This window comes from Silene latifolia, chromosome 10, assembly GCF_048544455.1.
Source record: "Silene latifolia isolate original U9 population chromosome 10, ASM4854445v1, whole genome shotgun sequence".
Taxonomy (NCBI): domain Eukaryota; kingdom Viridiplantae; phylum Streptophyta; class Magnoliopsida; order Caryophyllales; family Caryophyllaceae; genus Silene; species Silene latifolia.
In genome coordinates, this window is record NC_133535.1 from 26,365,631 (window position 1) to 26,371,548 (window position 5,918).

Consider the following 5,918-nt stretch of genomic DNA (forward strand, 5'->3'; position numbering starts at 1 on the left):
TTAAAGCATATGAAAGGTAATACTCTACTCATATAGCGGGGTAGCTGTAACAAGTTTTATGCGTATATCTATATATTTGGTTACAGTGATAATTGCCTCAACGGGTTACGCATCAAGCTGCTATTTCTTATTAATTCCATATTTTTAATTGTTATATACTACTTGGTTGCTGAAACATTTTGTCCTTATAAGCCACAAGTGTGTAATGTCATAAAGTAAGTTGTGCTACAAGAGGGGGATGGTCGCGGTGGTGTTTTGTTTTGTTAGTTGTTTTGTTTTGAGTCGGGGTAACGACTTTTGGGGCGACTGCTATAACTCTTTGGTGCTGTTATACGTGGTTAGTATAGTCTTGTGGTGTAGTGTTTTGCTTTGTCTTATAGTAGCGTGTGCCGTCAGGATGTACTTGTTGGCTTTGGGCACGGAATTGGCTAGTGGTGAACTTCGGGGACGAAGTTCCTTTAAGAGGGGAAGAGTAATGTCACGGAGAATTAAGTATTTAATTACGTGAAATATGTATGTAGTTATACCTATGATTTTGGAATCACATGTATGTTAGGCACGTTAACATTCGGAATTTATGTTCATGTTTCCTTGAAGCTGTAGCTATGTTGTATTCAAGTAATATGAAGGTTATACTGTGCACGGATGTCTCAACTCAATTTTTTTATGATAATTGATCGTGGTAGTCCACATTTGTATATGGTTTGTATAATTGATCGTGGTAGTTCACATTTGTATATGGTTTGCATTTGTATATTGCTATGATGGTATGGTTGAGTGCTGTTTTGAGTATTGTTTCGTTTCTGTGTGTAGTTGATAATAGTTGTGTCGCGTTTGGCAAAAGAATGCATGTGAGTTCATTAATTTTTGTAAGAGTAGGTGAAAGTTGGTGATAGGTGATTATTGTTTGAGTAAGTTGGTGTGATGATGATGTCAGGATGGTGTAAATTTGTGCACCTTGGTGTGGGTGGTCAATGTCACGGTACGTAAACCTGAGGAGAGGGTCGTGTGGGCTGAACTTCGGGGACGAAGTTCTTTTTAAGGGGGGAAGATTGTAACACCCAGGATATTTAAGAACATTGTTGACCGGTAATGTTGACCAAACAGACCTTAGGGATGAATGGGTGAGGGACCAGACTTGTATCATGAGGTTTACAGGATTGCTTACTCGACCTAGCTGAGGCTACTCGGCTGAGTATCCCCGATACTCGACCGAGTAGAGCCTACTCGGCCGAGTACTCTTGTACTCGGCCGAGTATGGTCATTCTTCGACACACATTAATATAAACGCAAGTTCGCGAGATTCATTTCATTTCTCATTTCTTCGACAGTTCCTCTTTCTCTAACCCTAGTCTACCTCTCTCCCCTATCACCCCATATCTTCACACTCTAATGAAATTAGCCTAAACCCTACCATGGGAATGACGGGATTCGCCGAGAAAGGATGACGGAAGTGGTGGTCGTCTATGTCACCGTCAATGTGTAATGTAGGTAAGTTTCTGCCTTGTATTCTTGTGAGTGATTCTTTGAGTATAGTTGTGTAATAGGAGATGGTTATCATTGTTAGAACGCTTGTTGGAGTCGTGCGTGGCTGTAAATGGGAGTCTTGCATGCTTTGCGATGAGGTAGGGTTTCCCTACTCAGTTTACTGTTAATTGATTTAAGATTGTAATTGTATTGTGCATGATTGTCATCTGCTGATCATCGGAGTATGGGTGTAGTGGTGATGGTGGTGTTGTTGTGGTGTTGTGACAGCGGTAAGGTTGTGTGTGTTGTGATGGTAGTGGAGTCACTTGCGGGAGTGACTTCACACCCTAGTTCGCCCTCCGTGGAACCCGCCACGGGAGGGGATGTGCACATTAAGGGACAGGGATTATTAGTCGCTCGTTGATGAGCTGGACTAGGTGGGATGGGCTGCGGTCACCCAATGGCGGCGAGGATTACCTGTTGCGATGGGTAATCTGGTAGGGCTACACCCTTCGGGGCGTAGTCAGTTACTGTACGTGGTTGTGAGACTGGGATAGAGGATGATCAGCTGTTTATATTGTTATTCTGTCTTACTTTTGATTAGTCGATCGACCCGTTGTTGTTGTTTTGTGAAACTGCGGTGATCCATTCGGGATGGTGAGCGATTGGCTTAGCGAGTTTGTTGATTGTGGCGACTAGGATTGGAGGGATCGAGTCATCACGCTACCGTTATAGAGAGGCAGTGTCATTAGTGTCATGGTTGTACCTTTATTATAAAGACGTTGTAGTAAGTTGTATTTTATAAGACATGTTAATAATATATGATTGTTCTTTAGTTATCTAATTTGATCTACTCGCTCGGGAAACCGAGATGGTAACACCGTCTTACACTAGAATGGTCCTTGGTAAGGCATCCTGGTGTCCGGGGGGGTTACAAGAAAGGAATTCCGTTGCCTTTACATGAAGAAGAGGTGAAAAATGCTGAATGTCGTGTTCTCGCCGTGAGACCGGACAAGAAATGGCCTCACCACCGGCAGAACACATCCTCCAGCCAAGCCAATGAAATTGAAGAAATCACCTGAGTGTTGTGTTCAGCCGGCAGGCCGGCAGCCGGCCCACCGGTAGAACACAGCAGGAAGAATTAATTGGAATTAAAGAGGAAAAAGAAGTTTGACCTCGCTGTCGGTAGGAGCACCGGCAGCCGGCCAATCGGGAGAGCGCATCACAAGGAATAAGCCAAAGACCTGAAGACAGTGTTCTGCCGGCAGGCCGGCAGCCGGTCCACTAGCAGAACACACTTGCCAGTTATTTTGATTTATTTGACGGTTCTGCCGGTAGGAGAACCGGCAGCCGGTCCACCGGCAGAACGCAACAACAGGCGGATTTGGGCTTTTCTCTTCTTTTCTTCTTAATCTTATGAAAGACTATAAATACCCCCTCCTTAAACCCTTTGTACACACAACCCTAGATCTGAAATTATTTCCTTTTCTAAGTTTCAAACTTTGTTAATTATTTTGTTAATCATTTCTTAATTAGACAAGTTCTTCAATTAGTTAGTAATTGAAATTGAGTTGTAAGAAGATTGAAGGTTCCTCCTTCTTTAATATTCTATCCTAATTCCTTTCTTGCTATTTAGTTGGTATTATTTCTCTCCCTATTTTCATTAGTTTACATTTGCTTTTCCTTTGAAGTTTGTTTGATTGTTTATGTTAAATTTGTATCTTTGTTGTTTGATTGTTGTTGTTTTCACTATTGTTCATCTTTTCATTGTTCATCTTTTCTTTTCTCCTTTTTCCTTTGTTCATCCTTGTTGGTTACACCCAAAGATCCAATCTTTGAGTTGATTGTGTTAAAGATTGTGTCTTTTAGTTTACTCATCCTTGTTTTTAGATTAAATCATCTTTTTCATAATTATTGTTGGATTGTTGCATGTTTAGAAGTAGAATTCATCCTCTTACCATGTTTATGCTTAAAGACTCCATCTTTGTTGTTTATCTTGCCTTTAGAAACATTATTAGTGAGTAGTCTCCTTCTAGGACTCAATTTGACCCGGTATGGGTAATTTCACTAATTAATTATCATTGAGGCTAATTTGTTGGGGAAAATTGGTGATGGTAGTTTAGAGGAATTTGCATGTTTAAGGTTTGGTTTTTGGGTAGTGTCGACTTTTGACCCTTGTCCACCAACGAGAGTTGGTTTGGTTGTGAGTTGGATATTTGGAAACCGACCCTTGTCACCAACTAAGGTTGAGACCGAAAGGGAGAACCGAGGGAGGGTGCCTCTAGACTAGCATTTGAAATCGACCCTCGAGAGAGGGAGTGGGATGACCCGGAATACGATGAGGGCTTAATGACCTTGACCAATTTCTTGACCTCCTTGGAAAAGTGCACGTTTTCGGGGTTGTTGGGTTTTGAGTTAGGGATACCGACTTTCGAACCCGAGAGGGGGGTTAGTTGGGATAACTAGTGTCCTATTGCGAACCCGAGAGGGAGGTTCTAGGCGAATTAGAGCCATCTTCCCCTTACCTTTCTACCCCTTTTGATTAGCCGAGACAATTAGTATGTGGAATTACGTGTATTCGTGGGAGGACCGAGTTCTAGTCTTTCCTATTATTTGATCTATTCTTAATCCTTTAACTTGTTCTTTGCTTGTTTAGTTTGTAGCCTTTTAATTTGCTAATATTAGTGCTAGTTCGTCACCACCTCTTTGTTTTATATCGACTTAGCTAAGCTCGTGAATTAGAAAGATTAGTAGTCCACCTACTCCTTGTGGGATCGATCCTCTAAAGTGTACAACGATAATATCGTACACTTGCGAGGTATTACTTGATACCATAAAGTTTTTGGCGCCGTTGCCGGGGAGTACGGCTAGATATTAATCGTTTTTGTTCTAGTTTAGACTAAGTCCTTTGTTACTAATCCTTTCTTTCAAGTGCTTAGGTTTTTGCATGAGTAGGCGACAAAGAAGAGGTCAACCAACACATCCACTTGATCTTGAAATTGAAGCCACGGCAAGAAGACTTAATTCTCTAAAAAGAAGGGGTTTTCTAGATACACCACCGGTTGAAGAAGGTAATCACCAAGAAGATCCCGAAGAGTTTGAAAATCCTTTTGGGGTTTTAGAAGAAGAACCTAACATCATGGGTGATCCGGTTCCGATAAGAGAGACTATGGCTCCTAAGCACATAGTCAATCCAAGCATCCAAAGGCCAAGAATTCAAGCTAATAACTTTGAAATAAAAAATGCCTTGCCCAACCTTGTTCAAGACGACCAATTTGGAGGAGGTCCCTTGGAGAACCCAAATGATCATCTAAATGACTTCCTTGAAAATTGTGATATGTACAAGTCAAATGGGGTCTCTGATGACGCGGTACGCCTTAGGTTGTTCCTCCGTTCACTTAGGGGTTCGGCCAAGGATTGGTTGAAGAATTGTGACCCGGATTCCTTCAAGACATGGGATGAGTTGGCTTCGGCATTTTTGAACAAATATTTCCCACCCTCAAGAACGGCCAAAGTCAAGAGTGAACTACAAAGCTTTACTCAAGAAGAGGATGAGACCTTATATGAAGCATGGGAACGATATAAGAAGCTCCAATAGTTATGCCCTCACCATGGCATCTCCGAGGCTGAGCTAGTGAACAATTTTTATAAAGGGTTGACTCAAGACCTTCGGCTTTCATTGGATGCGGGATCGGGAAAAGGTGCCTTAGACATTTTGGGGCATAAAGCGGCAAAGGAGCTAATTGAGGAGATGGCCTCAAGAACTATGGAATGGGGAAGTGATAGGCAATTGAGAAAGGGCAAGGGCAAGGATTCTAATTCGGTTTTGAATGTGGAGGTTAAGGGTATGCTAGATGAACTCACCCAACAAGTTGCTTTGCTAAATTCAAAACCACCAAGCTCCGATATGAGACTAGTCTTTTCTTGTGAGTTGTGTGGGGAACAAGGGCATACTCCCATTGGTTGTCCCTTGATTTCACCCCTCCATGAAGAATGTTATAAGCAAGAAAAAGGAGTTTGGGAATCCACAAGTGCAAGGCAAGGGTTCAACAATAATAACAACAACCAATTTGTCAATGGAAAAAGAACCCACCCTTTCTTGTCTTATGCTTCACAAAACATTCAAAACTCAACCACTTCCCAACCTCAACAACAACAAAGGTTCAATCAAAACTCTCAAATCCAAAGACAAATTCCACCCGGCTTCCAAGGGAAACAATTTGTCACCCAAAACCAACAACCATTTGGGGGTTTCAAGGGACAAAATTTCAATCACCAACAAAACCAAAATTTCCAACCACAAAACCAAAACTTCCAAACCCCTCAAAAACCATCTTGGGAACAAGCCTTTGAACAATTGGTTATTGCAAATCAAAAATCCGACTCAAAGCTTGATAACCACATTGCCTCACAAAACCGGGTTAATGATGAAATACGAGCATCCCAAAAGG

At 41.8% G+C, this 5,918-nt stretch overlaps 1 non-coding gene across 1 annotated transcript; it reads right to left on the reverse strand.

Annotated features, from left to right (window-relative positions):
- Positions 1-4,978: 4,978 nt before the first annotated feature.
- Positions 4,979-5,085, reverse strand: LOC141610249 (small nucleolar RNA R71). The gene has a single exon (XR_012528150.1). It is a non-coding gene; the product is annotated as a small nucleolar RNA R71 (small nucleolar RNA).
- Positions 5,086-5,918: the final 833 nt, after the last annotated feature.